General features: G+C 46.0%; 1 protein-coding gene across 3 annotated transcripts in view; it reads left to right on the top strand.

Annotated features, from left to right (window-relative positions):
* bnc2 (basonuclin zinc finger protein 2) overlaps positions 1–24948 on the top strand; it is a 204664-nt gene that overhangs the window by 157933 nt on the left and 21783 nt on the right. The gene's annotated exons all lie outside the window — the stretch shown is intronic.

The following is a 24948-nucleotide window of genomic DNA, read 5'->3' as shown; positions in this document are numbered from 1 at the left end:
ACCCCCTATGTTGCTCAGAGTTTGTTAAGTACCTCTGACTCGCCACGCAGGGATCAGTAAGCTGCAGGATGAGAAAGCGCAGTCTCGAGGACACATACATACATATCTTAAGCAGATCTGGCCATGTTGAGGTTTGGCCCATCAGAGAGACTTGGACGACTGTCACACAAAGAAGGCTGAGGCTGAGAACTATAGGATTTTGAGAAAAGTCAGAATAGCGTCTGCGTTTCCACCGGTATCTCATCGCCCTGGTGGATGTCTTCGGTTTGGGCGGGGGGATGTTTTGTAGCCGTACCAACCGTTCTCCGACTGACTCTCAATCCCTGCCAGGCTAATGAGCTACAGGCCTTTCCAGAGGTCTTTTATTTATTTCCCAGGCACTTCTTGGAAAGTGGATGCGTGCGTGGGTCGGGCTGCGCTCGAGACCCCCAAACTCAATTCACTGGTGACACGGGAAAAATTTAACTCGGGGGCCCCCAGAGCCGAGCAACGGGTTTGATCGACACGAGTGAATTAGGCCCGCTGCGCCACCAAACCCCACAAGACGGGGGACTTCAAAGCCCGGCAGCGCGGCCCGCAGCGTTATTTGAGATGCTGGTTAATTCACTTCCCTCCCATGTGTCCTCAAACGCTGGCGGAGAGCACGAACAAGACGCCACCGGAAGACGGCCGACACATCTCAGCAGGGCCGCGCTAGGAGCTGTAATTACAATGAAAAGGAATATTCCTCCTGTATTAATGACATGCCTGCGCTCTTCAAATACCCGCCCTCAGATGCAGCATTTAAGGGCCTGTAATATGATGCACATTTCACTTTCTCTGTTTTCTATATTTCATCCTCGGTTCCCCAGTAGGTATAGATCGCTGTCCCGTACAGCAGGAATCAGAGTTAGTGTAAGGACTCCCCGAAGTCGTTTCTCTTCTTAGAATAATTTCTCACTTCTTTCTTTAGTTTTCGAGACTGAAAGTTGGCTTCTTGTTTGCTTGAGATGTGTTTATTTCTTAGTTTGTGCTTTTTTTTAAGTAACCGTCATGTGTAAAGCTGCTCAGACAGATAAAGGCATTTGTTTTATCATTCGTCAAGTTGGAGTGTTTTGTTTGTAATAAATAGATTGATCGCTGTAATTAATGGATCTCCGCGGCTGACATGAATTAATTTCTGCTGATTCAATTGATGCTAGGAAGATGGGAAACCCTGTCTTTGAACTGCAGCTGAAGTTGACTGCATTAGACCTTCTCTCATCTGTCCTACCAGGATTCAAGTGTTGGCCTTCGCTTGGCATTTGTGTTCTGTCCCATTCCTCTGGGAGTGAAATGAAAGGGGCTCCTAATACCCCACTGTGGTCTTGAAACATCAGGATGAGAGAGTCCAACGTCTTTAAAAATCGTATCTAATCGCTGCTTCTCGATGCCTGGTTGTGCTGAACCGTGTGGTTGTTTTGCGAGTTGCTACTGATCCTCAGGGGACACTTGTCACTTGTGACCGGAGCAGGATTTAAATCTAGGCCTCTTTAAGGGTTTGCTCGCTCCACACAGTTAATGAAACCTGGATTCCATGCAAAATCAGCCGGAAAGCTCTCCTTGCCCTCTCTATTTTTCTCTTCCTCTCCCTCTCTCTCTGGGCCGAGCGTGTGTGCGTCTGTGTGTGTGTGTGATTTAAACGGCTCTAAACGTGGCTTTCAGGTTGTTTTGTGTTCCGCCCACCTTATTAGCCTCTCTGGCAGTCGTGCATGACCGCCTTTATTAAGCGGACATCCTGTCATGCAGGTGAGAGGAGAGCGCTCGCCTTGCCTTTCAAAATAGCCTGCCTTTCCCGGCAATTGGTCGGGCTTCACTTCACCTCAGACAGGAGGAGCCCTCCGTGGCAAACTGCCGCAGCTCCGGGGGCCCCTAACAGCTCAATAACAAGGAGAGAGCTCGACTCCGAACACTGCCGACCGCGGGAGGAACGCGAAACGCTGGCCCGAGAGTGGCCCGGTGACGTGTTCAGATGTATGAACGCATCGCGGTGTCTTCAGTCTGTCAGAGATACTTTGGCACGTAGTGAGATAAGCTGGGTCAGCGCCGGTCAATTTAGGTGGGTTTCACAGTAGTTGGCTGTCAATACGCCTCCCGATGTTGTTAGTCTTGCCAAAGGTACCGCGCTGTTTTACCTGCGGAAACGGAGCCTTGATCAGGAGATGTCAGTTTACCGCGGCTGAGCAAACCTGTCTCGCCTTTTGATTTTGTTTTAATGAGTCCGGCGCAACAATTGTGAAAGGCTAACAGCCCCGTATTTGTCAACGGTGAGCCGGTACAGACTAGCTCAAACCGCTGTATTCAACTCTGTTTTTTTAATTCCGGCTTTGCGGTTACTCGGCCACGTCACCTGCTCTTAAACTGCACTGTTACTTTTCTTCTTGACGTTTTGATGTTTTCTTGACTGACTTTTAAGCCGTCTCCATGGCTCCTGTCAACCTGGTGGGAGCGGACAACGAGGCCTGGTTATGTGCTCCAACCCCCGGTACTGCGGCTGCTTCCCCTTTCAAGTCCTTGTTCCTTGTCACTGCAAGACGTTCTAAGGCCCAGATCAAACGCCTGCTCCTGTGATGTACTTCTTTTATGGATGAAGTTTCTCTCAGTAGTTTTTTTTTGGGGGGTGGGAAGGGGGTTGGGAGTATGTTTTTTCTGTTGCTGGTAAAACACAGTATTAGACTGTGGATCTCAGCCTGTCACTTCTGGTGTTTCAGATGATCCAGTTACAGAAACACTCTAAATGAGACACGGAGAGGCGAGACGGGTTGTAATTAGGGAGATGATCTCCTCCGTGTTACACAATCTCGCGGCATGACGTCTCTTTGCCAGGATATCGCTGCCATCACGGGAGTGCCGGCCTGTGGAGTTGTGTTATTTGTTCGTCTTGTCCTTAATGTCCCTATAACAAAGCACACGAGTTTAACAAAGCTTTGTAACAGCCGGTGCGTATTCGAGGTCCACCCTGTGGGATTCCAGCGAAACCTTGGGTTCAAGTGGCAATCAGCACACCTGCTGAAGGTGAGGTCGTTAGCATTGTTTCCACATCACTTCCTGTGAGTGAGTGAAAAACAAGGTAAATGACTTGTCTGAGACCGAGAGAGATGTGTAGTAATCGCTAAAGACAACACAGCTGCGCGAGGGAGGGCAGTGATCTGGCAGGTGACTTATCTCGAGCTCGGGGATAACTGCACGCCTCTTTCAAACACCAGGTTGTGCTGTGTGTGTCCGTGTGTAATAATACTTTGTGAAAACAAAACAAAAAGCACAAAAATGGAGTACTCAAAAAACCACAGTGCCAGGTCTCTCGGTCTTGCGCACCACAGAGAACCTCAGTTGAGTTCGGGGTCAAGCAGGAGAAGTGTAGGAAAACCAGTCAACGTTTTTTTTGGTGAGAGTCTGCTCATTTTAATACGCCGGAGGTCTGTGCATATGTGTGTATGTGGGTGTAGTTCAGTATTAGGACAGTAATGTATCATCGCTCTGATCTGGGGCAGCTGCCAGAGTCAGGGCTGGTGCCAGGCACTGCCTTATCGCCTAACCATCAGGCCCTGCACATCGGAACGTGCTCTGTTTAGATGATTTACTCTCTCTATAAACAAAGATTAGAGCAAAAATGTCAACCGCGGGGCCCGGAGCAATGCACAGTGATTACTGGGAAACCACAGTCGCGTGTCGGCCCTGGGAGCTGCCGACTTTTAAGGCAGGACTGCTGATGCTGAGTGGGTGGGTGGAGGCGTCAGGGATTGTGGGAGTCAATCTCCCCAGAGGAGGCTTGCGTTCTCCTCCTCGGCCCCGTGACAGAGTGTGAGAGTGTGAGGCCGAGTTGGAGATAAAAGGAAATCATTATGCTGATCTCCCAGTCCTGCTTGTTTCACAATAATGTGAACGAGGTGGAGAACATCCGGATCTCCGGTCGCAAACACGTCTTTGTAAATTGCACCGCGGTAAGCTTGAAGTAAAACGGTGTATTAACTTGTTCCTCATAGTTGTTCGTCAGAAGACTTTGGCAAGCGTGTTTGAGACTTGTAAGTCTGGGTTTACGCAAGCTTAACTTGAGAGAGCTCGGCAAATGCATGGGTGAGATACAAACCCGGCTTCTGTCAGGGTTAGATCAATCGCGGCGAGGTTTCTGAGGAATGCGAGCGACAAATCAAAGAAAATCTCCCACCTTTGCAAAGAAACATTTGATTTTTCTCCGCTTAGGATGTCCCGGGGACTGTTGTGAATTTTCTTTTCTCGTTTTGCCACGAAACCGAGGTGCTGTCATTGTGTCTGGAGGTTGTCTCTGTCTCCTGTAGTTTTCAAAAACCTGCAGGATTTTAACTTCCAATCAAAATGACCCTCGAGTAGACAGTGGAATCGGATAATGCTGTAATTGTGTTTGTACTTTTAAAAATAGATCTCGTATTTAAAATGTTGGTTTATGGGTGTGCATTCATATGGGGGATGCGGGGCTGTTAAATATCTGACCAGACGTTCCCTTTTGGTGTTGGCCTTCACGAGGGCTTGAATAGAAGACAGACAGCATCGTTTTGAAAAGGCAGGAGGTCATAAAGCACATTAACACATTTTATGATATAGATATCAGTGTAAACTAAATATACATCGTCTCCTCGGCTTGGCAGACTGTCACAGGTGTGCCGGATCGCTGTTAAAGCCAGACCCAGGCGGCTCACCGGAGATCAATATCAGGCTCCCAGTGGTGGCGGATTGCCAAGGCCTGTTGTTGTGTTCGAAGACAACTAAAGCCAGGCGATGTAGCGATCCAGCGATCCGTCCGCAGAGTCACAAGCCGTGTGTTTGGACGCACCCTGTGTCCATTTAAGTGCATTAGAGACAATGCATTACCAAAGCCCGTGGGAGAGCAGGCAGGCTATCCAATCGTACGACACACAGAGAGAGAGAGAGAGAGAGATGAGTATGATCTAGTCTCACCTCCATCCTTGAGTTGCGTCTCATCAACAAGGCAATATTTTGTATCCAAATTAAAACTCCATATCTCCCACTAAAACCAATTAGACGAAAGCCTCCGAGCGGGTCCCTTTCTCTTGTCGCCGCCGCGTGTGAGTGAGAAAGTGCAGCCTGGCCATAAAACGGAAATAAAGCGAAAATCAATCCAACCCCCACCCCCCTCTCCGCCTCCAACGCTCCACAGATTAAAGGGGGCCGTGTCTGAACTCGGCTGGCTGGCCATCGTTCAGTTTCTGCTGCGCCAGCTGCACGGCCTCAGTCTTCGCAGAGTGTTCATTATTTCATATCCACTGTCCGGGCGAGAAGCCTCCTCGGCATCCTGTTCCCACATTATGAATTGCCCCACAAATGGTGAGCCGTGATGGCGATAATTAAACCTCCTCGGAGTCTCTGATCCACCCTGGTAAAAGCACAGTAGAGTGCAGTAAAGCTGAGGATATTACAGAGATATATAGCGAGGCATGGGAAGTACAGCCACCTGATAAAACACGATTGGTACAATTGCCTTCCAAATACCTTTGCCTCTGTGAGCCAACAGTTTGGAAAACATTATTTTTGGGGGTTTTGATTTCAAATGGTGGGTTCTGAGGCCTGTTTACACTCGTTCGGACGTGAAAACAATAAATAAATATGGCGGAAAAGTACAGTAAAGTCAAATTGCCCCTCGTACAAACACATCCCTTTGTAGCCCCATTAGCCGTCCTGCCAAACGTGATTCCAGTTTGACGCACCTCTCAATAGAAAAGTTTCAAACCCTCGAAACTTTGACTCCCGTGTCTTCGTTAAAAACCCTCGCGCCCGCATGAAACGAATGTCGATGTCATGCATTTCAGCGCCGCGTCGTTTGATATGTCTCTCAGCCGTTTGAAGCCTGAAATGTATACGAGCGGTACCTGTCAAGACTATGTGGAAGAAAGACTGTGGAAGAAAGCCTCCTATCTCAGCTCAAAGTTGCGCTGCTTTTCCTTCGCAGAAGGGATGCTAAACCAGCAATCCTGAACTGTGGCAAAACGGCAGAACCACAGAAAGACCAACAGACAGCGCCTGCACTACCCGCATGGGCCGTAACTCAATAACTCGTAACTGTGAGAGACCGGTTCTCATTCTTCTGCAGCTATTAATTCACACCTTTGTTGCTCAGTTTTGCGAACACCAGATTCTGTAGGAGATTGTGACAGTTAAATGCCCCTATCTCTCCTCTAATGCACGACAGGATATCTGTGATCACGTGTAACGCAAGAATGGCATTGAGATCTTTTTGTTTTGTTTTGTTTTGGGGCAGGCCATTGTGTGTGTGTGTGTGTGTTATCGCATCGTAACATCGCATTTATGGCTGCACTCCTGTATGGAAGTCTCTAATGGCGGGCTGCTCGTCAATAATATATAAGAATGCCTTCCACCCCGGCGGTGCCAGAGAGCCCCCTGTCACGACGTGCGCAGCGATGGAGTTGACAGTCAAATTAGAGCCGAGCTGGATCCGTTTACCCGCGCCCGCCGCGGGGTCAGGGGAGAGGCGGCTCCCGGGGCAAAGGGCCCCCCGCGCCCATCGCTGCGGTCTGACCAGGCCCGACTCGGCCCAGGCGGACACAAAGGGCTGCAGTAACAGCCACCCCTGCCTCTTCTAAGAGTTTGGCTTCATCCTGGAAAAAAAGAAAGAAAAGAAAGAAAAAAATCTAAGGAATGCAAGGTTCGCTGGGCCAGATAAAGAGTTTTTTAATATTTTAGATGGGCGTCTCGGGCCCGCTGACAGCAAATGATAGCATCTCATGTAGAGTCAGCGTTCATAATGCGGCTTGCTGTGACATCTGGAAGGCTTGTTTTATCTGTAAGCACCGTTGTAGACAAATGAAAGCCGACAGATGTGAGACTGGTGTGGCATCTTCGCCTGGAGCACTCTCTGGCTGTACATTTTCCAGCGTGTCAGAGAGAGGCAGCGTTTTAGAGAAGAAAAACATTCTGTCACATCTGCGCAGCCCGACACAAGAGCTGTCTCGCGAAAGGTGTAAAACAGAAGATAGTGTAAGGCGCCTCTTCCTCCTCTTTCGCTTCTCTTCTCTTTGGTGGAATAGGAAATTGATACAAAAAAAGATTTCCCTTTGAGTTTCAGTCTTGAAGGGAAGAAAAGAGAAAAAAAAATGGGAACACAGATCCATCCAGTAGCGGCTTGTTACCTGTCGTGGTGTGAACTCGTGTTCTGACGAACTACCTGAGGTAACTCGGTGATGAGTGAGGCATGGCAATATTCCTGTTTTGTCTAATTAACCCTCTGCTTCCTGCCTGAAGGATTCTTCAGGATAAATGAATCCGATATGAAGAGGTGTCTCTTCACATTAAAGGAGGTGGATGATCCTGGCAGCCATAGAGGGGCGCATCTGTTTAGAGTAGCCATCTCAGCAGTGGAGACGCAGGAGGTACGATCTACAGATCCAGCAGAAACTGGATGACAGGAAGTGCCTGTTTTAATTGAATTTTAATCTTTTTTTTTTTACCGCGAATGGGCGCCAAATGAATGGCAGTTTGATGAAATGTTGAATGTTGCGTGTGGTGAATAAAAAATAAAATAATAATCATTGGAATCCATATATACAGTCTCAAACAGATTATTTATCAAAGGTACGAGACTAGATATAAAAATATAGGATAATTCGACGTACGTATGGTAAAATGTAATAACGGCTTTACTGCCTCTTATTAAATCAAATAAAAATCAATACCGCTGCACAGACTTTTTAATTATTATTATTATTTAAGTAAAGTGAAATTAACTTGGCCCCACTCTAAGGGCTGCATAAATATTGTTGTTGGAGTTCAGGAAATTAAATCTACAACAGAGGGGGAAAGTTTGCTCGTTTATGGTGGATATAATGCTTATAAACGATAAGAGACAATGGCCCTGCATTGACATGGGAAAGCAGGCATGCTGTGGCCCTCTATGGGTCCTGAGAGACCAGCCAGTGTCCAGTGTGTGTTTGTATACAGTGTATTTAAACTAAATGCACAAACGTTGCTCAATGTGTTGTTTACAATCTCTATTTGTATACTTTCGGGATGTTTAATTTATTCACCTTGTAATGTATTACATTCTTTATTGATCGTGCATGCCAATCAGCGTCCGACATTACCTTTCTTTGTCTATGTGTGGCTCAAACGGGTGCACACATTCTCCGCAATAACATGTGGCTTTTGAGTGTTTCCCTTTCTCCCTCCCCACCACACAGAAAATCCCAACAGCAGAACTGGGTTCGGCACGAGAGAATCTGTTTCACTGTGTTTAGTCCCCCTCTATCACCTGTGCCGATCGCAACTCAGCGCGTCCTCCTTCTCACGCAAAGTTAGATGCCCTTCCTTTTTATATATATATGTATCATTCCAAATAAAGAAATAAATATGTAATTAAAACGCTGGCATGTGTCTGAACCTGTGCGCCACTACACCCTCATTCGAGATTAGCCAGAGCCCAGAGTGTATGCAAAGGTTGTGCTGGTTGGAGTGTGTGTGTGTGTGTGTGTGTGTGTGTGTGTGTTTGTGTGTGAGTGCGTGTGTGTGTGTGTGTTTGTGTGTGAGTGCGTGTGTGTGTGTGTGTTTGTGTGTGAGTGCGTGTGTGTGAGTGTGTGTCTGTGTGTGTGAGTGCGAGTGTGAGTGCGTGTGTGCGTGTGTGTGCGCGTGTGTGCGTCTGTGTGTGTGTGTGTGCGTGTGTGTGCGTGTGTGTGTGTTTGTGTGTGTGTGTGTGTGTCTGTGTGTGTGTGTTTGTGTGTGAGTGTGTGTCTGTGTGTGTGAGTGCGTGTGTGAGTGCGTGTGTGTGCGCGTGTGTGTGTCTATGTGTGTGCGTCTCTGTGTGTGTGTGTGCGTGTGTGTGTGTGTGTGTGTCTGTGTGTGTGTCTGTGTGTGTGAGTGCGTGTGTGTGTGTTTGTGTGTGAGTGCGTGTGTGTGTGTGTGTCTCTGTGTGTGTGTGTGTGTGCGTGTGTGTGCGTGTATGTTTGTGTTTGTGTGTGTTTGTGTGTATGCGTGTGTGTGTGTGTGTCTGTGTGTGTGTGTGTGAGTGTGTGTGTGTGTGTTTGTGTGTGAGTGCGTGTGTATGTGTGTGTTTGTGTGTATGCGTGTGTGTGTGTCTCTGTGTGTGTGTATGTGTGTGTGTGGCCAGCGTTGTGCTGCTCCTCAGTGTTCGCCGAGCACATTAGCCCTATTGACATGGGGATGCACGCCGGCTCTTTACTGTGGTGTCCTAATAGCACTTTGACGTTCCCATTCAGAAAGCTTTGTATTCAGAGGGGCCATTTGTGAATAAAAATGGCACTCTTTTTTGTTTTACATGCTGTAAGTGCAGGGCCAGCAGACGCGGCCGTGTAGCGGGAGATGTACAGCAAATAGCCATTTGTACCTGCGTGGAGTGAAGGGGCCTCACTACAGAGCAGAGGGGCTCTCTTTAGCAGCACTTGAGTGCACTAGGAGATGTACCTGGTCCACAAGAGACCCCGGTCCCCTTTGTACCTTGGCATGACTTTTCACTTAAAAAAAAAAAAACCCTCACCAGCAGCGGCCGTGCTCGGCTGACTCATCTCTCTCCCTGGCGTTGTGGGTGTGGAAGTCCTCTACGCTGCCCAGAAAGGTACAGGCCCCCGGGCACCCTGTCGTCGACCGGCGGGGGTCCGATGCCGACCGGGCCACGGGGGTCATGAATAATTCCCACCCTCCGAGGCCGCTGTATAAAGAATCCACTTCACGGTTTGGGAATGAGATGGCAGAGGGAGAGAGAGGAGGAGACGGAAGCCATTAAGGACAATTCCCTCCATGTTTTGTTGTTGGATTTCTCTTATTCCCCCCCACTGACTGAATTCCCTTAGGCTTAAAAACGCAAACAGGAGCGGGGATACTGAATACAACATGCTTGTGCTTTAATTTAAAGTTGTAGTATACGAGTTTGGCATATTAGATGTTAAGTACAGTATAATTGATGTTTTCCTTTAGTTGAGATGATGGGAAAGTTAACAGCGGAAATTATTGTTTGGTCACTAGAATCTAACACAACTGATTTTTTCATTTTAATACGTGTATATTTATTTACATTATTTACATATAATGATTCAACCTATTAATTTTACCCTGGTGTGTATCAACATATCTCAGTAATTTAATGAAATGTATGAATACACTTTTTTATGTACTTTATACTCACTCTATATGTCCTCCAGTCCTAGTTTCCTAGTAGCATGTTTCCACTTGCCCCACACATTGTATATCGCAGCGTAATTAATGTATAACAGCTGCTTTCTGTGCTGTGTACTGCATTGCACATGTATTATAAATTACAGTAAATTAAATATATTATTGCATAAGGAAAGAAACATGGTTTTGTGTGTTACACAGTTGAAAATACAGGCTAGATCTAATCAGACACAATACGTTAATACGAAGATAAAATCAGTGTCTTACTTGTACTCCGAGGGGTAAACACATCTAGCCACACGGGGTCCACTGTAGCCCCCCAAAATTAAATGGAATATTAGGATAAGAAAATAAATAATTATATTCTCAGGTTGCCACACACTTAGAGAACAAGTGCACGAGCCATGTATTGAAATGTTGGCACAGACTCTCGGTGTCTTAATAAAAGCATTCGTTTCCATAACATGTTACTCTTGAGCCGTGAATCATGACTTTGTTTTGCCCCGTCTTTCTAAGGACAATTCACAGTAAAAACATTGTAATCCTGGAGTCACATGCTACTCCTTTCAAACGGTCAGCCACTAACCTTTGCATTTCATCTCGAGGGAGGACAAACGGGTCTCTTGTGTGCGATAGTCTCTGTTGCCTCCCGCGAGGAGAACGCTTTAATAACTGTCGACGAACTGCCTGCTTTGCCGATAAGCATTCGTTCGTTGTAGAGATTTTATTTCGCACCAGAATCGAAGGCCACAGAATTGTTATGGGAGTCAAATCGATGCGTTGGCCACTAACTTTTGATTAGAGCAGCTGTCAAATAGCCAAATTTAAACTTATATATGATTACATGCACTTTAATATTTAATTTAAATTAAGAAAAACTGATTGATTATTGATGATCTGTCCTTTTTATTCACACTTTCCCCAGAAGGCGAAAGTTCAGACACCATGTGAGAGAGTTAAGACCCTGTGATATCCTTCCCATCCACAAGACCACACAACAGCTAATGAGCCTCGAAAAAAAAAACGTGATGCCTTATTAATAAGCGTGTAACAGGATTTTAACGGCACATGATGCAGCCAGGGTTCTGACATCAGCCTCCGAGGCCCAGGACTGTTTCCCTGGCAAACGTCAGACCGCAGAAATCACATAACGACACTTTATGCGCTTGTTGTTGTTTTCCCCTAATGTAAGGAGACATGTCTAAAGAGAAAAGTATGATCTCTGCTTTAGCGTTGCCAATGTATGTTTAGTCGGGCTGCAGCGAACGTTATTCGGACGGTATGTGTCATTGATTTGCAATCCAGCCGTGGCCCTGAACTCTGAGTGGGGGAAGGAAAAAAGGCTCGGGGGGGTGGGGGGGAGAAGAACACAACCGAAAACAAATTTCGATGGTTAAGTCCAGTATTTAGCAGACTGCCCTGAATGCCGCAGAACTCTGTAAACCCGATTCATCTGTGAGCCATATAGTGTGACCGATTGGTTACAGCTTGCTGCATATTAATGCACGGAGACACTAACTGGCCTGCCGAGTGAATCAGAAGGGCCCTTGTATTTTTCCACCCTCCTGAAAGGGGATTACATGAGCTTGCGCTGTTTTTCACTCACTGCACTTCAAAAGCAACGCCACGGAGGGTCCCGCTCTCTGCCAGGGGCACCGTGCCTCATCATCGGGACTGCCAAAGGCTCACACGGCCCAGCGTGCCTGGAGCAAAGGCGCTTTAAATCCGAAACCGTAGCGAGCAGAGACCCTCTCGCGTCAGCCCGATGAGTTTCGGAGATGGGATCGCGCCGCCGGCAGGCTGTGTCGCCTGGGAGCAGGGGATGGGGAGCGCGGGGGTTGGGGGGCCGTAGTGGCTGCGGCGAGAGGCTTGTGTTGTTGTAGTTGTCTGAGCAAACAGCTTTGAATTAACACTCAGTGTTTCTAAGGCAGGATTCAGAGCATATACGCGCCTGGAGCGTTTGGAGTCTCTTAGTCAGGCAGGAAAACCGCGGCACGGATATGAATGCGGACTGCTGCTTGTTCTGGCTCTGAGTTTGATTAGGTAAATTGAAAAGCAACATCTAGTTTATTAGGGAGGGTAAAGAAAAAGCTACAGCCTGCTGACGGACTGTCCTAAAGTTACAGGTCTCGCTTTACAATAACGGGAAACAACACACGAATGCCTTTTGCTCTCTTTCTGAGTTCTGCCGGTGTAAATCTCATTGATAACAAGGGTGGGGTCAGAGTTCGGGGTTGAAATACAGGCTGGCTTTGGGGTCTCATACATGTGATCAACACCAGAACTCAGTGGAAGGGCATGAAACGTTCATATGTCACTCCTGTGGGGTTCATACGTGAATCCGTTCAGAGCCGGTGCCGGTTATTGTGTAGTGTTAGCAAGCAACACAAAGAGCAGAGCTTATGTTTCGTGTTCAGTCTCCTCACCCTCCTCGGCTTCGTCCGCCCGTGTTCCCGGGCCGTATTTAGCAGGTTGGCAGGACTCACTTTGACACAACATATTTAATAGGCAGACGTTAGCTCAGGCGGTCCGGGACGTGTCACACCAACCGAGGAATGAAGTCTGGGCAGGGGGCCACTGCGAGCTGGAGGTCTCGGTTCAGAAATCAGAGTGTTTTTAAGACTAGTAATAGCTGGGCTGATTTACTTCCCCTGACCTGTGTGGAGATAACTGCTGTAGTGTGATTCGAACTGCCCGTGCCCTTATGTTGCATATTTGGGATGATGTGTTGGCAAAGGCATTTTTCTGCTCGGCTCAGATGTCCTGTGGAAACCGGTCATTCAACTAATATTAACAGGAGAATTATGAAGGCTGACTAATGTGTGTATTTTCATCTCAGCCTAATGCAAATTAACTTTCAAACTTGTCAACTTTTCCTCCCACGCTTTTTAAATAATATTATTTTTATTCTCTTCAATGCAAAGCATGGTATTTGGCACTGGGTATGAGGTGATAACTGAGAAGAGGGGGTTTCTGTGCTGTGACCTGTGGTGACTTGTACAAATGAATCGACGGTGTTATTTGCCTATGTTACGGCCAGAGCTCAAAACAGAAAATAAATCCTTCCGATGATTGCAAATCTGATGATGAAGATTAATTTGGAGTTATCTTAACATCTGTTTTTGTTTTGTTTTTACTTCGGCACACTGCGGAAATCCAGCTGTGCTCTTCAGTCACAACTCTGTCTCTTCGAGTCGAATGAAAGAAAAATGAACGGTTTGGTTGATGTCACTGGCGTGCTCTATGATGGACGTAGCCACGGTGTATTAATTTATTTATTGATTTTAATGCTAACGTTGTCTCTGAGATCTCACTGCCAGACCTTAGAATTTACAGTAATCACTTTTACGTGAGCAATGCATGTGTCATCTGTATGAAGCGAAGTAAAGGAAGGAGAAAAGCATCAGCAAGTGTGAGGAGACTTTATTGATTCTGAGTTGAGGTGCTCCTTCCAGAGTCATTATGAAGTGGTTCACATACCAGGAGGTGCCTGGGCCCGTTACCAGACCAGGAAACAGGACTCAGTGTCCTATGGCGTCCAGTGTCGAGACCGTAAAACTCTCAGCTCTTCAGAGGACACCGTTTGGTCATGAAATTGCATGTAACACGGAATACATTTAAAATCTTTACCACAGACATGTGGCAGTTCAGTATTTCTAATCACTCAGCTTTTGTCAGAGGAACCAAATGAGAGAACAACATTTTCGTTTTTTAAAGGAAATCAAAAAGGTCCTCTGGCTGTTTCATTTTCTCTTTTTTTCCCCTCCGTGCTTTTCTTATTGTCCGTACCGTTCACCCGCCTCCATTTTTTCAGAGTGTCGGTAACGCAGTTACACAAATCAATGAGCATCTCCCCGGGATTGTATTCCCTCGATCTGCCACCCATCCTTCAGACAAGGTAAGCAGCCAGACCTTTAACCCCCCACTCTCCCCCCTGTCGCCCCGGGGGCCAATCAATACCAAAAATTCAGCTGCGTCTAGTTTTACCGGCACTGGTTTTAAAACTGATAAAATCCCCTTTCAGGGAGCAAAAGAGGTGGAAAATGAACGGTGTAACAGTTCATTTCGAGCTCTGCCTCACGTGGTTCCTCTCACCCCGGCTGCAGTGCGTCTGGACATTAAGTAATCCATACTTATTACATCTATCACTTCTTCCAGCTTGTAATTTGTATTGAAAGATGTATTAGACCTAACACTCGATGCACTGGCAACAGGTTCATTGTGGGATTATGCCATAAATTGCATTACCCTCGGTGTGTGGGGATGCGAAGGCACCACTTTAGGACCCCGCTGTCTGCTTGTCTATCGAGTTTTCGTGATGGCTGTTTACATTGTAGGTACACTGCTCCCATCGCGGAGGGAAGTGTGTGCCGGGCTCGACGGGTTTACTGACAGGAACTCGAGACGTCCCTGACCCAGATCGATAGCTCTGCGCTTCCAGAGATACCAGAGAGTGCGTGGCCAAAACACTGCCAGATAGCATTTCACCTGATCCTGTTTTTATGTTTTTTTAAACCCGCGGTTTTCCTTCGCAATGTTGAGAACAAGACACTTGCAACAGGAAGTCACAACATGACAGGAGGAGAGTTACACGCTGGTCTTCGTTGTAAGCCTGGTTGCAATTCACATGTTTTATAGGGTGCAGATAAATGCCTAGGAAGGAAAAGGGAGTTGGTGATCCCGTTATTGAGTCTAAGACCTGTTGAGTGATGGCACAAGCCACACAGGCACGGCTCTCACTCAGGAATGCCAAACGTGTCGGAGGAACGGCACAGGTGGCCAGCCAAGGATTCTGGGTAGAATTAAGGAGTGTTTCAAAATCTGGACACTTCGAAAACCTAATGTTTATGTTCCGCCTACACTTAAAAAAGAAAAGGAGTTTATTATTGGTTTGTATTTCCCCTAAGCATTCTTTATATATTGGTGCACGGTCCAAGCCAGCCTTTGAAAGCGCCCTAGTCCCCCGAAAAATAGTGTTTTGATGGTTCAGAGGTTTTTCTTCATGTATAAATTACATTCCACAACACAACACCAGATGTTAATTATGTTTGTTTTTGCAGCGAGTATTCATGACTTAGGCACTCGTGACAGTAGACAGGCCCGGGTCCTGGCAGGGGTCCAGCGGGGGCGATCTTACCTCTGCAACAGGCACCCCCCGACCCGTCCCTGCCAGTCCGCTTGCCTGGGCCATTATCCTGCCATTAGGATTCATATTCACTGGGAAACAGGACCAGGTCTGCAAGATTTGAATCCGATTACCACCCAGGCCGGCGAAGACGAATGGGGGAGATTGATGCCAAGTTGCAGCTTTTTCTCTGTAGAATAATAATAGTGAAGCGTTGTGAAGGCCGTGGCGGTGTGATCGAGTGTGAGCTCACCGAGAGACCACACAGCTGGAGAGTGAGCTAAATAGGGCCGGGTTCGAGCCTTTACACTCACATTTGCACTGGGTTTTTTTTCTTAGTATTGTTAGAAAAAGTTGAGGCTAGACTCGACTCAAAGCAAGGATTCCAACAGAAGTGTTTCAGCATAAAATAAAACCTTTGAGATAAAAGACTCCTGGTGTTTTGGTTTTCAAATACCAGTGTATCTTTTTTTATTGTCTGTACATTGATTCCAGAACTGTTTGGTAAGTCTGATACTCAGATGTTCAGTTATTGTTTATTTTTTATAATTATTCCCAAAGTATTGTTATTATCATCCATGTATTTATACTTCGGTGCCCCAAAAACATTTGAATCATTTGAAAAAACGCGTTTTGTGTCAAAAGAACCACATCAGCCTCTATTTTCCGGTGCTGGCTGTTTGTTTTGGCAGCCGGCCCAGCCCAAGTGTTTGTTACATGTATTATACCCTGTAAGTAATTTGAAGTGGATTACAGAATTAAGATAGCAGAGATAACAATGTTGTATTTATTAAGTTTTCAGCCGATAACACACCGGGCGAGAGTCTTCTAAGTGTGTTTAATTTATTCACAAGTCGCGCAAATCGTCCCTTTTCATTTGGACCGCTCTCCCCGCCGTCTCGTTTGCTACCTTGTGAGGCCGGAGCCCGAACTGAAATTGTGTATCAAATGCTAAATTTGAGTGGAGAGCGAGGAGAGGGCTGAGCTAATGGCCTTGCATCTTCCTGGCATTATGTCAATAATGGCTCTAATCACATTAAGTAGAGAGCCCATTAGCTTATTCGCTATTCTTGCACGCTCCATAGCAACTCTGACAGACCGCTAGAATCCTAATGGTGTCTCTGTTACAGCGGCGCAGGGGTATGTGCTCCTGCGAATGCTTTGTGTTGCGACTTGTGTTCACGTAGAATTGAACAAAAACTACAAATTGCATGTCCTCACAATCTGTGACTTCGTTGTGTTTGTAATGTATTCAGTGTAGATTGCTCTCGGTTTTCTATACAACCATGCAGAGCAAAAGAGCAATCGTGTGTCGCTGCCATGTTTGAAACGAATCCAACACAATCCAACAGTGCTCAGTCTGTTATGAAGAAGAGTGTAGGACCGGATTAGGACTGCATTAGAAACTCCGCAAATTCTGATCCGGCACAGACAGCTGGCTACGCAACGTGGACGAGCATTTTGTTTGTGTCCCTTCAAAGCCCGGTCCAGTGAAAATGTGGAGGATTGGGGTGCTGTGTGTTTGTTTTTGACCCCAGAGCAGGGGAGCTGTGCTTTCGATGATGAATCACTGGGAGGTTGTATAGGTGTACGCAGAACACGCGATCATCGCCGTTTCCAAGTGGTGTGTGATTCAGCAGGGCGGTGATAGGAGCCAGTGTTGTTATTCCCCCGTCATGAGAATTACTTTTGAAGACTCTAAAATACATTAAAGTATGTACAAATCTGTCTACCAGTGGCAGACAAAAGTGTACTTAAAGTTAGAGCAAAGTTAGGCATTATTTCGATGAACTTCATACATGCGAAGTGAAAAACGGAAATGCATTTTTTATGGTGTGGTTTTGCGAATGTGGAGCACAAGTGGCCATTAACTTTATTATATGCCTATTATTTTTTAATCATTCGCGATCTGAAAGCCATTAGTACACTGGCATCTGCCTCCTCTTCGACAGCAGAGTCCGTCTAAAATATATCGACAACCGCCACTGCTAATTAGCGTAACACTGTTACACAAAATTAACAGGTGCCACCAATCTTCTCACGTTCATAATTTGGTGTCTAAAATCATAACAGACTCATTTATCCTGTGTGTCTCAGGGCAAGGACCTCTTGTGGATGTCACTTGTCATTGAGACAGTAATGGACAGTCTGTCATGGCAGGGGGGCGCTTTCTTGTTTGTGCTGGGGAAAGTTTGTCGAACGGGGGAGAAGAACATTAGGAAGAGTACATCAACCTGTTTAATCCTCATGCAAGTATGGAGTAGAACAAGCAACCCCCTCGAAAAAACAAAGCTGTTTTACTTTTTTTATGGACAGTCCTGACATCCCTTCTCCTTCTTATTTGGTTACTACTGTAGAAGCAAGACAGCCTGGCTTAAAAAGCAGAATGAATGTTGGTTACTCACAGTTTTAACACCTTTCCTTCATTTAATATTTTCTTAACTGAAATACCTCCTTCAGCTCTTGTCAAATTACTAATCAAGACAAAGGAGATTCTCTTCACTGTCGTGGAAACAATAACACTGCGATCCAAGGCCTGGTAGACATCCCATTTCTCATACAGTTCATAGCATGCATTGCCCTCTGGAAGACACGTCAACTTTGCGTTTGTCTCCGGGGTTTGGCCGGGGTTCCAGCAGCACTGAAACAATAACCTGATCCCTCGGTTAATCCAAAACATCAGGTGCTCTCCTCGTTTGCCTACCCCGGTCCTGACGAGAACCAAATGGTGCTGTTCGATGTCTTCAATGTGCTTTGGGGGGGTTATAAAGGTGGGCAAGTTGTAGTTGTAGTCTGCATTTGCTGTTCACGACGGCTGGGAGACATGGAGTTGTGTGTCACATGTTCGAGCAATACGCACTGTCCCAGGGAACTTCTCATCATGTCTGTCTGGTGGTGGAGGGACCTTCTAGGCCATAGGGCTGAGCTCACTAGTTTCCACTCACTCACAAACAGAGAAGGATGGAGTAAAAGACGTACACTGTGCCATAACAACACAACTCCATTTAAACAGATTATAATCACAGCCACTACAATGAGACATTTGACAGATGGCTAATGGACGACTTGCACTCAGAGCTCTTCAGTGTTGGCCAGGTCTGAGCAGCAGAGAGTGGGAGAACTCTGTCTCCGCCTTGATAAGTTTGGATCCGTCCGGCATCCTTAAGCTCGAAAATAGGACTGGCGGAGCCGGCAGAGCTGGCAGAGAATCACGAAAACACTTCCACATGATTTTCTATTCAGGATCGGGGCCTGCTCTGGACTTTGGCCAAGATACCTTCTTTGAAGAATGCCGTGGGACCTTTTCAAACAAAGGAAAGGGGCTCTTTGAGGTTCATCGCCTGAGAGAGGAGAGAGGAGGAAAAAAGAACTGTCCAAGATATGTGTCAAGGAGAGCAATATGAATGACCAGCTGGAACACTCTGCGCCAGAAAGTGACTCACATAATGCGCGCATCTTAAAGCTGTATTAAGAGAGCCCTCTTCGTTCGAGCAAGTGTTTGTATTTTGCCTGTTTTCACTTTATCACACTTATCAACCCTTACTTAATGAATTTATAACAAAGCCCTGAGAAAGACCAGAAAAGGGCAAGGTATTATTAGACTTGTTGTTTGGCCGCCCTGCCTGTGAGTAGAAACACTTGCTTTGCTCCCATTTCATTCACAGCCGACCTCACCGAGCTTTTTGGCGCAGACTCGCACAATATTGACCAATTGGCCGTTGCGTACTGTATAATTTAATAACACAATCGGAATAAACTCAAAAGGCTCCGCTCCAGATTTTAATGTAGAGAGGCATGCAAAGGACCATATGTTGTCCAGGAGTCAGCTCTCAGCTTAGACGTACGCTTGCCTGTTCCCTGTGAATTGGAGGACTGCGGCAGCTTTGAGAACAGGAATCCCGAGTCCGTGCCATATTCCTCCTTTTGTTTTTCCGTAACAAAGCCCCCCTTTGCCCTCAGACTCCAGCCGTCTCTTTTTCTAACCGCAAGGCATGCCGTTATGCAGCGGTAGCCAAAGGTCAGATGTGTCGGCTCCCCGGCTTCACTGAAAGCACACAACACACGATGGAGGCAGAGTCACTGATTGCGCCGTTCCTGGACTTAAACTGGCCGGTCTCGATCCCCTGTGACTGAACCAGCGGAAGGCCGGTCGGCAGGCCACTCTGGGGTTGCCCTTTATCGGTAGTTTGAATCCAACCCAAGCATTCGATTCAGCGACGACAGGAGTAGCAGATTTGCATGCCTGCTTTGCTTTTAATAAGCAGCTTGGAACACGGATTAAAAAAGCAGAGCATCCAACATACACAATTGATTGTTATGCTTTTATTGACACTGACAGACATTGATTATCCACGTGAGCTGCAGGGACACAACCTTTGGCTGGCAGGGTGCTGGTGTCACCCTTGGCCCCTTCAGATGAGGATGTTTGTCCTCAAATACCTCCTAATTGTGGGCTGGGCCGTCTCAGAAGCAAGCCTTTGTTACCGCCCGAGGTCTGAGGAGATGGGAACCCGGGGTGGAATGGCTTGAGGCAAGAGATTGCGTGTGAACTGCCCCCTGCTTTCGTTTCCAATTATTCACGGAGAACTAATATTGATAGAGACCTGGGTTCAAGTCCTCCTCAGATCACATGGAATATCAGCTTAACCTGCCCTGATAAAACGAAAAAACATTTTGGCTTAATTAGGCGTTGGCGACAAAGGCAAAGGACTGTGGGGACTGTGGTGGAGGTCCCTCTGTAGCTCTTTTCCTCTGATGCTTTGCAGGAAAAGTGAGACACCTGTGTGGGGCAGATCAGATGAGATCGTGTCTCGTCATTTTGTATGCATATGTGTGCGTGTGTGTGTGTGCGTGTGTAAAAGACAGCAGGCATCACCACATACGTAGGTTTTTGTAAACTGGTGTTTATTGTGTGCATTGGTCACAGCAGGCTTGACACAAACTGCCCCAGAAAAATGTTGTGCCCTTCTGACACACAAACACACACACACACACACACACACACACACACACACACATATCTCAAGTGTGATAGATAATGATGATGACTGAAACCTACAAACGCTCCATCTGAATCCCCTGCCCCAGTCAAGCAGCCCTGTTTTCTAACAGGAGGCATTAGCCGTGATTGTGCTAATTGTGCTTAGGCCGAGCCGGTTAGCCTGCTTTGTTTTATCAACAGCCGCGCTCCAGCGATGACAATGCCATAATTTGTTCGTTGTCCTGTCAGCGCAATTTACAAGGCAGCGGCGGCAGCAGCAGCGGGATAAATATAGCTGTACAAGATTCATTTACGGTGACACAGAGGCAGATACACAGAGCAGAACCCTGCCTATGAGATAAAGTGGACCTGGTGACTTATGCAGTAATTATGGGATAATTGTCATTAACCTCGCAAACAGTAGTTTACCCGTATTGTTTAAAAGACTTGGGGATGTGTAATGACAAGGCAATCTGTCAAAGCGCTGGGGGGAGATATTAATGAGATTTGAGCAGGGGGGGCAGGGCTGGAAATATGCAGAAAGAGGCTGCATTAAGCTAATTGGGGAATGAGTGTACACTTGTAGAAGCGCTTCTAATGGCCTGATCGGGGATCTCCGAGCGACTGCGACTAATGCAGGGAAGTGGGCCGGGGAAGCGGAGGGCCACAGGGAGCAGCACTGGCGTGCGAGGGTGTGAGGGACATGGGGATCGGCAGCGACAATGCAGAGCTCGCCTTGAACGATGGGTCCATTGTGCGCGAGGAGGTGGAACGTTCTGCTCGATTCAGAGGTGGCTGAACTAAATCTGATCGAGGTCAATCTGCAGGGAAGTGACTTTTAAATCAAGTTGTCAAGTTTGATGTAGAGATAAAAATTAACAGCGAAAGATTGCTCTTGCACACTATTTTAGACTACCTCTGTTGAGCCACTGGTCTGAACAGGACCCACTGGTCAGACAGTATCGACCGCGTCGGAGAAGAGACGGGTTAAAGTCCGGACCCTAGCGCTGTCAGCACCCAAACTGCGCCACCTGCCCCCTGGGTCTCTCCTTATTCACTGTATATTGAGATTAATCCCAGAATTTGATCCTGCATCAAACACCAGTGATCCACACATGGGCGCCAGTGTTGTTTTATATATATATATATATATATATATATATACACACACATGTTTAAAGTATCACCATTCTCCAGCTGTGAGCCTATTTCAAAATCCTCTGTTCTTCCCTTCTGATTTGTCTTCATGGTCACATACAAATCTTATATTGGATAAAATTCATAACTTGCACAAAAATATGGACAGCCCACGATTTGAGTACAAGTTCTGTCATTTTAAATACATGGTTTATATATTTTAAATTAGATAACATTTTGTGACGACAGCACTCATCATTATCATTATTTTTGTCATACTGAGAGTTTCACAAGAGACTTGTTCTCTGTGCACACATGTGTCCAGACCCGGGCTGTCATGTGACTTTGTGTCTTTGCCACAGCCATCCAAGGCAGCTACTCACATGTGGAATTGAGCTGTTATAGTAGGGGGATATTATTCCGGTACCTGATTAGAAACAGAAAACAACAAAACCAAAACAGGAAGATCTCAATTGAATACATTGACTCCGACAGTCTCTGGGCGACTCGGTAAGCGAACGTTCCTGCATCTGCTCAGAGTCCATAAACTAGGCCGTCCCTGACTCGTGTCCAACACTCCTCCACAGCGCTGTTTGTATACCCTTTCTGAAGCCTGCTTTTAAATCGTGTGACTGGTGATCCGAGTCACGACGGCTGGCCGGCCCTGCTCTTTTATAACCACTTCCATTTGGTAAACTTTATGTGCTGCGTTCCTTCATTTTCTTTTGTTGATTTAGAGGTTGTGGGTGGGGGGGGGGCTCGGTAGTGTTTGGCTTTGCTCTTTTCGTTCTGATGTTGAATGTCTGCGTCTTAGGATTGTCAAAACAATAAGCAAGATGCGGGAGACCTCCATAGAGCTGGACGCGAGCAGGACTGCCGTGTTACCTCGTGCAGTTTACAGGGCTGTCTATCAGGGCAGGATGAATGGGGCAGGCTGTTTCCCTTGTGTATCTCACAGAGCCAAATAACACTAGATTAATATTTACTGTGCAGGAGCATCCACAGTTTACCTACAGTGAGGGGAGCGCGCTCATCCAGTAGTTCTCCGCACTGCCCCACTATAAATTGTCGACTTCTTGTTGAAAGATTGCTCCCATTGCTACTCTCTCTCTCTCTCTCTCTATCTCTAAAGGTACCTATATGCAAAGTACCTTTAAAATGGTTTACCCTTCTGTAGTTTTACTACTTTGTTTGGCAAGATGGAGAAGCTTATAGAGTTCTTCACAAACAAAAAACAAGACCTTAAATTAAACAGCTGGAGTGTATGTCCGGCTCGCCAATATAAATATGTGGCTTTCAGTTGTTCTGTTTCTTAGTCGGTTATTTAATTTACTTACTCTTCCGATTTGGTTCCCCAGTCCCCTTTATACAATTGCACTTTTGCTTCCATCACCGGGGAGAAAGGGAGAAAAGAAAAAGGTGGTGTGATGGTAAAACCAGGATATTCTGCGATGTGCTCTTTTATTAGAACACCGCTTTAGTTTTAATTTAATATGTGTGTGACATCACAAAACCGTATCTGTCAATCCCAGAAAATAAACAGTCAAATGATTTAATGTTTCATTTGCTTTATGTAAAGGTAAAAGGACAGTAAAAGAAACGCATGGCTTCACAATGACAAGCAGCCTAGACTTCTGTCCCGTATCTGAATGTCTGAAAACAGCGTCCTTGATTCACTTTGAGTCCTCCTCTGTAAATGGGGATTTCTGAGAGTGCAAGAAGGTTTAATTTCCCCCCCCTTATCATCTCAATGCCAAGCGCTACAGAGATTTTTTCACGCATTAAAAACATGCACACTGCATATTTTCAGACTTGTATTAAAACATTCACATTCCAATATCGTGCTGTTATTTAAAAATCATAAAATAAAATAAATGCCAAGAAATATTGCCTGGTATAAAATAATTACACACCGCCTGGAATTTTAAGTCCTACCTCCAGGCTAAACTCATAGTTACTAACAAAATGAAAGTGTAAAATGCTTTTTAATGTATATTTAACAACAAATACTCCTGTGATTACTGATGTGTTGTCTCAAAAGATTTTATTTTCTTCTGTTTCTAACGTCACGATCTTATGCCTTTTTTCCTCATTTCTCTCTGACTTTCTCTCGTTTTCTTTTCTTTCTTTTTTAAACATTTATTCTGTGCTCGCCTTAAAGACTTTCACTGCTTTGTGTTGTTAGTTTTACATCTCCCAAACTGTACAGTCACCATTTATCATTCATAGACCCTGTCAAGTAACATAAACACGCTGGGCTTCCAGTTCCCCATGCTGTCTCTAATTGTCGTCAGTGTAAAAGTCTCTCTTTGGATGTCGCTCTGTTAGAAGAAACAGTCTCTGTGGTCTCTCAGCTCATAAACTGCCGCTTTTACTATAAGTGCAAACAGAGTTTCTTTCACCAACATTGGGACGTGTAACTACAGCACCGAGCCCATCAAACATAACAGCAGTTTAGCGAATAGTTCTCTGTGTGTGTATAGTGTGTTTACATATACACATTCATATATTTTAAATGACAAAAACACCATCCGCAAACTGAAACGCCGACAATTTGTTTTCAGACAACGGCACTCAAACCGGCACAGAGAGGGGCAACATCCCACTCATCCTGAGAAAGTCAGATGGGAGACACAAGCAAGATTTGGGTCTCGTCCCTTCTCCACTGTTAAAAAACATAACTGGATTTCTTGCAGTTATAGCGCATTTTAATAACACGCCGGCTGCGTTTCACGTCCCTTTTTAGCAGCCGAGAGGGTAGGGACTGCCAAAGTCGTGATTATACAGTAGGACTACTTCTTGTGTGCATTCTAGTAACTCCAGAAGGGAGACAGAAGATGAAATAGTTTACGGTCAAGTTTTTTGTGCAGCAGAGTAATTAGCTTGTTGTTTCCTGCTCTTCCCAAATCCTTAGCCATGGCCGAACATTTGGCAGCTGAGCCTCGTAGTGGAGAAAAACACCATCTAGGAGACACTAGCCAAGAACTGTGAACCATAGAATTACTGGTTATCTCTCTCTATATATATATAGACAGACAGACAGTTGTAGATGTTGGTTTCCATTTCCTCAACCTCTAAAGTAGTCTGCCTTCTGCGAATAAAGCAAGTGCTTATTAATATTTCATCCCGCGCAAGATGAACGTCCTCTAAACATCATTAACATAGAGCTCTGTAAATACTGATTTTCCTCCGCGCTAATGACCATAATGTGAGATCGCTGTCACCTCCTCGGCGGCTTAAAAGAGATGCTTAAATAGCCAGTGAGTGCCCTTTCTATTCCAGAGACAGCTCCCTAAAAGATACATCGCAGCAGACACGACCACAGAGACGCATTTAAGCCCACTCAATTCCCGTCCGAGGCACAAATCAGAAATGTGGGTGCTGCGCTTGGTTATCAGCGCGGCGATTAGTCACCGCTGTTAATTCATCTGTTATTCCTCTGGCAAAGCTCATTTTTTCTCTCTTTGTGTCACTAGAAGTAAACAGAAGAGAGTTGTGTGTATTTACAGAGGGAGGCACAGCGAGAGTTCACATCTTCACAGGCTGTTTTTGTGAG

The sequence above is a fragment of the Amia ocellicauda genome, chromosome 13 (genome assembly GCF_036373705.1).
Source record: "Amia ocellicauda isolate fAmiCal2 chromosome 13, fAmiCal2.hap1, whole genome shotgun sequence".
NCBI classification, from domain to species: Eukaryota; Metazoa; Chordata; class Actinopteri; order Amiiformes; family Amiidae; genus Amia; species Amia ocellicauda.
Note: the sequence above shows the minus strand (reverse complement) of the source record. Positions and strands in the feature narration are given on the sequence as shown.